Below are 11,100 nucleotides of genomic sequence, written 5' to 3' on the forward strand. Positions count from 1 at the left end.
GAAAAGGGGTGGTGTACATGCACCTGTCTACATCAATGGTGCTGAGGTCAAGAGGGTTGAGAGCATCAGGTTCCTAGGAGTGAACATCACCAATAGCCTGTCCTGGTCCAACCACATAGATGCCATGGCCAAGAAAACTCACCAGCACCTCTACTTCCTCAGGAGGCTAAAGAAGTTTGGCATGTCCCCCTTGACACTCACCAACTTTTATTGATGCACCACAGAAAGCATCCTATCTGGATGCATCATGGCTTAGTACGGCAACTGCTCTGTCCAGGACCACAAGAAACTGCAGAGAGTTGTGGACACAGCCCAGCGCATCACAGAAACCAGCCTCCCCTTCATAGACTCTGTGTTTACCTCTTGCTGCCTTGGTGAAGCAGCCAGCATAATCAAAGACCCCACCCACCCGGGTCATTCTCTCTTCTCTCCTCTCCCATCAGGCAGAAACTACAGGAGCCTGAGGGCACGTACCACCAGGCTCAATCAACAGCTTCTATCCTGCTGTTATAAGACTATTGAACGGTTCCCTAGTATGATAAAATGGACTCTTGACCTCACAATCTACTTCATTATGGCCGTGCACCTTATTGTCTGCCTGCACTGCACTTTCTCTGTAACTGTGACACTTTATTCTGCATTCTGTTATTGTTTTCCCTTGTACTACCTCAATGCACTGTGTAATGAAATGATCTGTATGGATAGCATGCAAAACAAAGTTTTTCACTGTACATGTGACAATAATAAACCAATTTACCAATTTCACTCTACGCTATTTTTCATTCATTTCATTGAATAATCTACCAATAATTAAACTAATGGAATATATATGGTATCTAGTCATTAATGGATATCACAAAACATTATTATTATTACTGACTTGAAAAATGTTTTAACAATGTATGGAATGATTGCGTAAAGTCGGATTTCAGTAAGTTGTCATCCGTAACCCGGAAGCTCCTGTCTGTAAAGGGATGTGTGGAGGGTTCTGACCTGCTGTAGAAATGGGAGTTTTTCTTACTTTAACACTGCCACATCTTGAGATGTCGTTGATCACAGCCTCTCAGATTTCCATCCAGAGGTGCCATCTCTGGAAGGCATTGATCTCGTGGGAGAGTTGAGCCTATGACTCCAGCAAGAGATTTGAAAACTTGCTTATAAAACAGCATCAGCTCATCCAACTAATATGGTTGTGGCTTTCCTTTCCATCCTAACTGGAACTTATTTCAATGTCTTTGTTCATTGTTTGTGTATCATTTTTCTGCACCATTTTCAAACACAGCCCAACATTTCACTGTTTGTTTGTTGATTTAAGCCAGCCATCAGCTACCAATCAACCAGAAATGAAAAGATAGATTGCAAGCTAGAAGTTGAAATTCATCTTCTGACACTGGATTCAGTTATGTATCTTTGCAATATAAGAGCTGGACCTTATATTTGGAATTGCCTGTTGATGAAGCTTTCTAATGATCTAAATCACCATTTAATTTCATAGTACTGAAGTAAAGAAATGCAATCTATTAATGGCAGCTTTAAGATTGACTTACATTTTTTTTCAGTTCCTGCTTTCTGTTCCAGCACAGAACCTTCTGGATTTGTGTTTTCCTTGCATATATTTGAATCTATCCGTGCTCTCACCGTGTTATAACTGGGCAATACATAGTTGGCGATATGAATGCACTGGATCATTTAAGCAGGGTAAATGGAAGATATGCAACTAGAATGTGAATTATTCGAAACTCTCTATCCGCAGGCTAAAACAGTTACCTGGTCATGAAAATGCAATGAACATATTGCTGCCAGGCTTCTGACAGTACAATAGTGACTGGGCTTCAAAAGTACCCAATGGTTGCAAACCACTACAGGGTCTCTTGAAAGTTGCCATAGACAGGCAAGTTTGTCTTCCTTTGTAACCTGCGGACCATTTTAGCATTTATGATCAATCTTCTCTTCCAGCCCAGAGGTTGTTATAGAACTGTCCCTACTTCCATTTTTACGTCAAATTTGCCCATAAGTCATAAAGTAGCTAAAGATCACTCAATATGGTAACTACGCCTCCACAGTATTGTAATGAATGGCATCAAAAACACATAAGACTGATAAGAAAGAACATTTGGTTAAAATTAGAAAATAAATCTGCCGTTTGTAGGAACAAATATATGTAGTTACGTCGGACTTTGAAATTTAATAATATTATGGGAGCTCTTTGGTATGTAAGGTTGTCCATGAGTCAGGTGCTCATAACCCAAGGATGGCCTGACCTTGTTTGCGCTGCTTTTACTGTGAGCAGTTAACTCTGCAGTCAGCTGTAATATAAGTAATGGGTCATTGTCACAGAGCCGGAAGCGTGAGAGGGTCCCATTAGAAAACCTCAAACAATACATGAGTGGTTGTTATTAGTGACGCTGTTCTGAAAGGCAGAGCACCTGCTGAACAGGAGCTTCACCGTGAGTTCATATTTCCACAGAGAAATGAAGGACTGAGGTGAGGACACAAAGCACAGCTCCAGGGTGGTGAATCCATGGGTCTGGTCACACTCACCCACTCATGACAAATTACCTGAAACAATCTTTGTCTCTCATCATACAAAAGCCACAACCGCATCCCAAGCTCGCTCACTGAGTATTGACAACTGCTAAATGTTGGAGACAATTTCGAATCATTATCATTGAGAGGTCATAGATTCAGACAGATGAAGAAGTTTATGCTGACCATCAACCAACCATTTACACCAATCCTACTCTAATCCCATTTTATTCTCCCCACATTCCCGTCAACTCCCCCCAGATTCTACCCTTCACCAGGGGTAATATACAGCGGCCAATTAACTTACCAACTTGCACATCTTTGGGAAGTGGGAGGAAATCTATACGGCCACAGGGAGATTGTGTAAACTCCATACAGTCAGCACTGAAGGTCAGGATCAAAACCGGGTTGCTGGAGTGGTGAGACAGCAGATCTACCAGCCCCACCGCCATGCTGCCCAATTTACAGCACAAAGGAGGCCATTCAGCCCGTGAGTCTGTGCCAGCCAAAAATGGACCATCGGTTCTTCAGACTTTCCATCTCTTGATCCATAGCCCTGAAGGCAAGGTGTAATGAGGTTTCTCCTGACACCATCCTTTCAGGAAGTGAGTTCCAGATTCCCGCCACTCGTTGAGCGAACTAATTGTTTCTCAGCACCCCTTTGATCCTCCGATCAAGTAATTTTATATCCATGACCCCAGTTACTGCCCTGTCTACTGAGGGAAATGATTACCTTCTGCTCCCCATATGTAGACATCTCATAACGCTACACGCTTCAGTTACAACTCCCCTCAGTCTCCTTTGGATACAACAGAGGAGGTCCGGGTGTGTGGGAGAATATTGAGGAAAGTAACCTGTGGGAGCCCAATTCATGAGGACACTGTGAATGTTACGATGCAGGTAACTGCAACATATTTTATCCGGACATTTTTATCCAAAGCTTTATCCAAAAATAAGATGCATGGAAGTCACGACAGGTTTGGAAGATGGTTTAAAAACATTTAAAAAAGGCACAATTTCCTGAACATTTTTTAAAAGGGATTTGGCTGAAAGGACAATGGAAGCACGTTCAGTGCTAACATTGAGAAATGGACCTCATTTTCATTTACAGAGTCTTCACTGATAGCATGTGTCAGCCAATTAACTGGAGGTGGGACATGTCAGAGCAGGAACTAAATTTATTCAGGAAACAAAATCTGTTGAAAGAATGAATGAACCATAAACTGCAGCAACTTCTTCCAATAGAAACAGGGTCATTTCCCAGGAAAAGCGCTGTAAGTGAAGGATAGATATAAAATAAATCATGTGTGCTGAATCAGCTCTCTTTGACTGGATGAAACTGAGGCCCAGTACTGAGCTCAACTTGGATCTCCTTGTTCAGCTCTAGGGAGTGCACTCTGCATAACTCCCAGAAGATGGGGCGCTTGAATCTGTCAGGTTCCTCTTGGGTGGAAGCCCCTCATGGTCTGATCATCCCTCTGAGAAGCACGTGGTGACTGCTTTCTACATTACAGGAACTTTACAACCGCAGGTTGGTTTGATATTGGGAAAGGAGACTTGGTTCAGCCGAACAGTTTGAATTAAAACTGCATTTCCATTCAGTAACCATTTGAAAAGACCAATCAGGTGGCAGATTTGGCCTTTGCCTCGCCTTCGTACAAAGGATGCATGTTCTCATAACAACTTCTCTGGGGTGGAGGGCTTCTGATATACATTTAGTACTCTATCTAACCATCAATAAAACTGACCCAAGAGTCATTTCCTTTGGGAGTCCAAAAAAAGGCCTTTCTTTTGAAACAAATTTCAAAGCAAGACATTGGAGACTGTAACGTAATTCTGGATCAGTGCACAAAGCAAAATCTTCTCTTTGCGTCAGCTTCATGCCCACTCACACTCTATATTCAGACCTGTGCCCATTAACCAGGAAGAACAATGATATCTGATACCTTGAGAACAAGGGCTTTCAGTTAAATTTGTTGCTTTAAGTCAATACAGTCATTCTGTGAAATGATTGAAGTGTTACCTGAGACCCCATGGAGAGCCCAAGCGATCAGGGTGCGTTGTGCATTTAACTCTTAATGGACAGTCACTTTAGTTTGCATAAATAAAAAGTCAACAATCAAACTAAAGCTGGCATCTAGCAATTGACTTCAGGATTTCAGCACAATTCAAATATGTTAACATCAACAAATCAAAACCAGACCTTTAGACCCCAATTCGACATGTCGCTGTTGACCCTCACCAAATTTGTAGATGCACTACAGAAATCATCCTATCCAGATGCATCACACCTTGGTATGGTAACTGCTCTGCCTAGGACTGCAAGAAACTGCAGAGAGTTGTGGACACAGTTCAGCACATCACGGAAACCTGCCTCCCCTCCATGGATTCTGTCTATACTTCTCGCTACTTTGGAAAAGCAGCTGGCATAATCAAAGACCCCAACCACCCTGGACATTCTCTCCTCTCCTCCCTCCCTTCAGTCAGGATACAAAAGCCTGAAAGCACATACCACCAGACTCAAGGACAACTTCTATCCCGCTGCTATAAGACTATTGATCGGTCCCCTAGGATGATAAGATGGACTCTTGATCTCACAATCTACCTCGTCATGGCCTGGCACCTTATTGTCTAATTGCACTGCGCGTTTTCTGTAACTTTATTCTGCACTCTGTTATTACTTTTCACTTCTACGACCTTGATGTACTGATGTTGTGAAATGATCTGTATGAATGGCATGCAAAATAACGTTTTTCACTGTACCTCGGTACATGTGACAATAATAAACTAACTCCAATTAATGGTGCTTATCTCCCTAATCTAGAAGCATGTGACCTATTTTACATGGCACAGTGGAAATGCTTCAAAATTCAGATGTGGACAAGAGATTTGGATATTTTAACACCCAGCTCACCCCATGAACCATTGACCATGCAATGTGGTCAACCTAGATCCCTTGGACACACGCTCAACGAAAGCACATAACTGCCCAGCCATTGTAACTTTGGGGCAATTGGTGCAGATGTTAGCTTCAGACAGAAGTGACTTTAAGTAAAATGACTTGATTGTATGGGAAAACTATATAAAACTGCAAACAAAAAGTCACTAATACTGTGTAACATTATCAGATCTGGGCAAGTTTGGGATTTTATTTCATAAACTCATTACGTTATTACCCATGCTGTTAGGGATGTTCCCAGTACCTAACCATTACAGACTACTGGGGACAGGCTGTAACTGCAAGGCAGGAGATGCTGAAACTTGCTGGTTGAGTTTGATTGTGATTCCTGTTCAGGAATGGCTTGTTGCATCCCCTGGAAATGGGCTAGATCTTGCTTTGTATTGATTTAAATGAACAAACCCAGTCTGCTATCCTATATTGTAGTGAGATAATAGAGGTGTGTTAATGGGAACATCTCTATGACAACTCAGCTTTCTCTGTATCTGAAAGCACCCATTAAAAAGGTTTCACCTTCATCAAAAAATGTTTGTTAAACACACAACACAAAGGCATAAATTGTGTCAAAACACAGCCTCCCACCATTTATGCAGGACATTATTATGACAAAAATTGTCCTCTCTCTTGCCAAACAAAACAAAGGTCCTGCCAAACCTTTTCCCCTGAACTCCATTTGGTGTTGTGTTGTAGTGATACCGATTTGTGACCAGCTGCAGTTCCTGGCAGAACACCTTTTGAGGAAGGTTGAGAAAGATCAGAGCCCTCAGCGTAGGACAGTGAGCTTAAAATGGCAGCAAGAAGACAAGGTGAATCAAAAAAAACTTGAGCAGATGCTGGGCTATTGACTGTGAAGTGGGATATGGGATCAATCTAAAGTGCATTAGGGCTGGCATTGACAAGATGGACTGAAGGGCCTCATTCTACGCTGTAAATTTCTGTGATTGATTCTATTACTCTAGGTGACACTAAACTTGAACTTAAATAAGAATTAGGATCTAAGTGAATGGGAATTCTCTTGGGGCAGAGGCAGAGATGAAAATGCTCATGCAAGGAATCCTGGATTATGCAATCAAACCTTAATGGGACCTCCAGATTCAAGCGTCCCCTCTTCGGGGAGTTATGCAAAGCACAATCCCTATGGCTGAACAAGGAGATCCAAGTTGAACTCAGTACTGGGCCACATTTTCATCCAGCCAGTGAGTTGTGGTTGAAGACAGAATCACGGTGACACCAACAGCAGATCCGGAACCCTGTCCAAGGTCTCTCTGTAACAGAATCATCGGAATCAACCACAATAACATCTGCCCCAGCTAAACATTTTAAGCCCTCCAGCTAGATATATCTTTACCAAGATTAATGTCCTCATGCACAAACGATCTAGATGCTAACACATTACTTGCTAGAGGAAAAACCCTTTAAACTCATGAATAATGGAAAGAGAGAAAGAGGGCTGTACGGTGGAGACCGCCTGGTATGGAGGCTCCAATGCACAGGATCACAAGAGGCTTCAGAGGGTTGAAGACTCAGCCAGCTCCATCACGGGCACAACCCTCCCCACCATCAAGGACATCTTCAAGAGGCGGTGCCTCAAGAAGGTGGCATCCATCACTAAGGACCCTCATCACCCGGGACATGCCCACTTCTCATTACTACCGTGGGGGAAGAGGTACAGGAGCCTGAAGACCCACACTCAACGATTCAGGAAAAGCTTCTTCCCCTCTGCCATCAGATTTCTGAACGGTCCATGAACCCATGAACACTACCTCATTATTCCTTTTTTTGTCCACTATTTATTTATTTCTGTAACTTGGAGTAATTTTATGTCTTTGCACCATATTGCAGCTGCAGAACAACAAGTTTCATGCCATATAAGTCAGTGATAATAAATCTGATTCTGATTCTGATCAGGCTTCCAATCCTGGAATATCTGTCTCTATTTTACGAATACAAATTCCCATTGAGAAGACAAGTATGAAGGAGAAACAAAGGACTACAGATGCTAGAAACTAGATGAAAAAAACAACAGGATGCTGGAGGAACTCAGCGGTCCAGGCAGCATCCGTGGAGAAAAGCAGGCAGTCAACGTTTCGGGTCAGGACTGAAGATAGGAAAAGGGGAAGACCAATATACAGGAGGGAAAAGCAGAGCAGTGATAGGTGGACAAAAGAGGGGAGGCGGGGTGGGCACAGGGTGGCGATAGGTAGATGCAGGTAAGAGATAGTGACAGAGAGGTGCGGGGGAGGAGGGGAGAGCAGATCCACCGGGGGATGAGTCAAAGGGGTGGAGGCATTGGGGAGGGGAGGGGAGGGGAGGAAAAGGCAAAAAAAAGAGAGATCGGCTAGGAAATGGAAGAAAGGAAGAGGCAAGATCGGTGGGGGGTGGGCGGTGGTTTGGTTTACTTAAAGTGGGAGAATTCAATGTTCATGCTGCTAGGCTGCAAGGTCCCAAGACGGAAAATGAGGTGCTGTTCCTCCAGTTTGAGCTTGGAATTCTCTTGGCAGTGGAGGAGGCCGAGGACTGACATATCAGTGGTGGAACGGGAGGGGGAGTTGAAGTGACCGGCAACGGGGAGATGCAGATCGCGGTTACGGATGGACCGCAGGTGTTCTGCGAAACAGTCACCTAGTCTGCATTTGGTCTCACCAATGTAGAGGAGGCCACACTTGGAGCACTGAATGCAGTAGATGATATTAAGGGAGGTGCAGGTGAATCTCTGTCTCACCTGAAAAGACTGTTTGGGTCCCTGGATGGAGGTGGTGGAGGTGGTGTGGGGGCAGGTGTTGCACCTATGGCGGGGGCAGTGGAAAGTCCCCGGGGTGGGAGCGGGATGGGTGGGGGGGAAGGAGTAAACTAGGGAGTCACAGAGAGAACGGTTCCTGCAAATGGCAGAAAGAGGTGGGGCGGGGAATATATGCTTGGCGGTGGGTTCCCATTGGAAATGGCGGAAGTGGCGGAGAATGATGTGTTGGATATGTAGGTTGGTGGGATGAAATGTGAGGACAAGGGGGACCCTACCCCTGTTGAGTCTGGGAGGGGTGGGGGTGAGAACAGAGGTGCGGGAAATGGCAGAGATCTGGGTGTGAGCTCTCTCACCCACAGTCGTGGGGAAGCCACAGTTAGTAAAGAAGTTGGACACCTCGGATGTCCTGGAGTGGAAAGCCTCATCATAGGAGCAGATGTGGCGGAGGTGAAGAGATTGAGAGAAAGGGAGAGCATCCTTGCAGGAGACAGGGTGGGAGGAGCTGTAATCACTGCCCCCGCCATAGGGGCAACACCTACCCCTACACCACCTCCACCACCTCCATCCAGGGACCCAAACAGTCCTTTCAGGTGAGACAGAGATTCACCTGCACCTCCCTTAGTATCATCTACTACATTCGGTGCTCCAACTGTGGCCTCCTCTACATTGGCGAGACCAAGCGCAGACTCGGTGACTGTTTTGTAGAACACCTGCGCTCTGTCCGTAACCACGATCTGCATCTCCCCGTTGCCGGTCACTTCAACTCCCCCTCCCACACTATCACTGATACGTCAGTCCTCAGCCTCCTCCACTGCCAGGAGAAGTCCAAGCGCAAACTGGAGGAACAGCTCCTCATTCTCCACCTTGGAACCTTGCAGCCTAACGGCACGAACATTGAGTTCTCCCACTTTAAGTAAACCAATTCCCACCCCCCCTTCCCCACACCCACCCCCCACCTCGCCTCTTTTCTTCCCTTTCCCAGCCTTTTCCTCCCCTCCCCTCATGCCACCTGCCTCCACCCCTTTGACCCATCCCCTGGTGGATCTGCTCTCCCCTCCTCCCCCACACCTGCCTATCACTGTCTCTTACCTGCATCTACCTATCACTACCCTGTGCCCACCCCGCCTCCCCTCTTTTGTCCACCTATCACTGCTCTGCTTTTCCCTCCTGTATATCGGGCTTCCCCTTTTCCTATCTTCAGTCCTGACCCGAAACGTTGACCGCCTGCTTTTCTCCACGGATGCTGCATTTTGCATTTCCATTCACATGTGGACCATAATAATATGTTCCATGTGGCAGATTTTCTACTGTGTGCTGAGGGTTACTTTAGAATAGTATTCATTGTAAGAGAAGGCAATGAAATGGTGCAGTCTTAGATTACTGGACAGGATGATAGCATTGGAAGGAAAGGTGGACAATTTCCTATCAGAAACAACATTTTTATCTGATTGGAAAATTCATTTCAATGTTGATGTTAATTTATCCAGTCACCTGCCTGTCATCTTACACCCCTCCTCAGTCCACCAATCACCTTGGACTCCTTTCTCACCACTCCCCTTCTCCTTGTTATAGCGGCCATCTCCGCTCTCCACTCTCAGTCCTGACACAGGGTTTTGACCCGAAACGTTGACAGTTACTTTCCTCCCTACAGATGCTGCTCGACTTGCTGAGTCCCTCCAGCAGATAGTTTGTTGCTCAACTTATCCAGTGCTTACTGTGAAACAGCTACTGTGGCAACCGCAAAGTTTCAAAAGCAAAGTTTGTGTCGTTATCAAAGCAAATACGAGGGGAGGGAAGAACAGGAAGAAGTCATCAGTTCTGATGAAGGGTCTCCAATCTTAAATGTTGACTCTGTTTCTCTTCCCACAGATGCAGCCTGACCTGCTGAGTGTTCCCAGCATCGTCTATGTTTTAGATTTCCAACGTCTCCAGTTTTTTTTTTATTTTCACTTAACTGTTGAATTATTATTGTTGTGAGAATTGGAATTGCTGTATTTTGTCAATCACTATCTTCATATAGCTCTCATTCATTGAGACCAACTCAGTAATCTAAATTCCTGAAAGAGTTGTGTCTTTAAAGACCAACAAAAGATAGACACTGGATCAGGTATCTTAAGTTAAGAAAACTGAAAACTCTTGTGAAATCCAATCCCAGCACTACTTAAGGATAAAAGAGCAGTCTGTGAATTTGTGTTGTGTTTCGAAATCCCAGAGAACAAAACCCATTGATGTAGAGAGTGATATGACTCATTAAGGATTGAGTTAATTAAGAACTCTATCAGTTGCAACATTAGACTTTCAATTATGGAGAAGGATGTGTGGAAATTTACAGATCGCTCTGTTGGTCCAGTTTCTTGAGGCATTTTCAGAACTGTTTGTACCATCTACAGGACGCACTGCAGCAACTCACCAAGGGTCCTTAGACAGCACCTTCCAAACCCACCACCTCTACCAGCTAGAAGGACAAGGGCAGCAAAATCACAGAGAACACCACCCCCTGGAAGTTGCCCTCCGAGCCACACACCATCCTGACTTGGAAACATATCACCATTCCTTCCCCGTCATGGGAGAAAGAGGAAGATGTGAATGGTGGGGATCAGAAGTGTGGGAACTAGAAGAGGTTCGGGTGAGGGCTCCATCAACCACTGATGTCTTCTTCTCAGATCCTTGATGCTCCATTGAGAGGGTACCAGCCACACTGGGCTCCACCTGAAAAATTAATACCAATCTTTTGTCACTTCCCTATCCTAGTGACACCCAGACAATCAACAAGGAACATTGGATCAACAAGATGAATATTAACCAGACTTAAGGACAGCTTCTACCCCACTGTGATAAGACTATTGAACGGTTCCCTTATACAATGAGATGGACC

The sequence above is a fragment of the Pristis pectinata genome, chromosome 26 (assembly GCF_009764475.1).
Source record: "Pristis pectinata isolate sPriPec2 chromosome 26, sPriPec2.1.pri, whole genome shotgun sequence".
Taxonomy (NCBI): Eukaryota; Metazoa; Chordata; class Chondrichthyes; order Rhinopristiformes; family Pristidae; genus Pristis; species Pristis pectinata.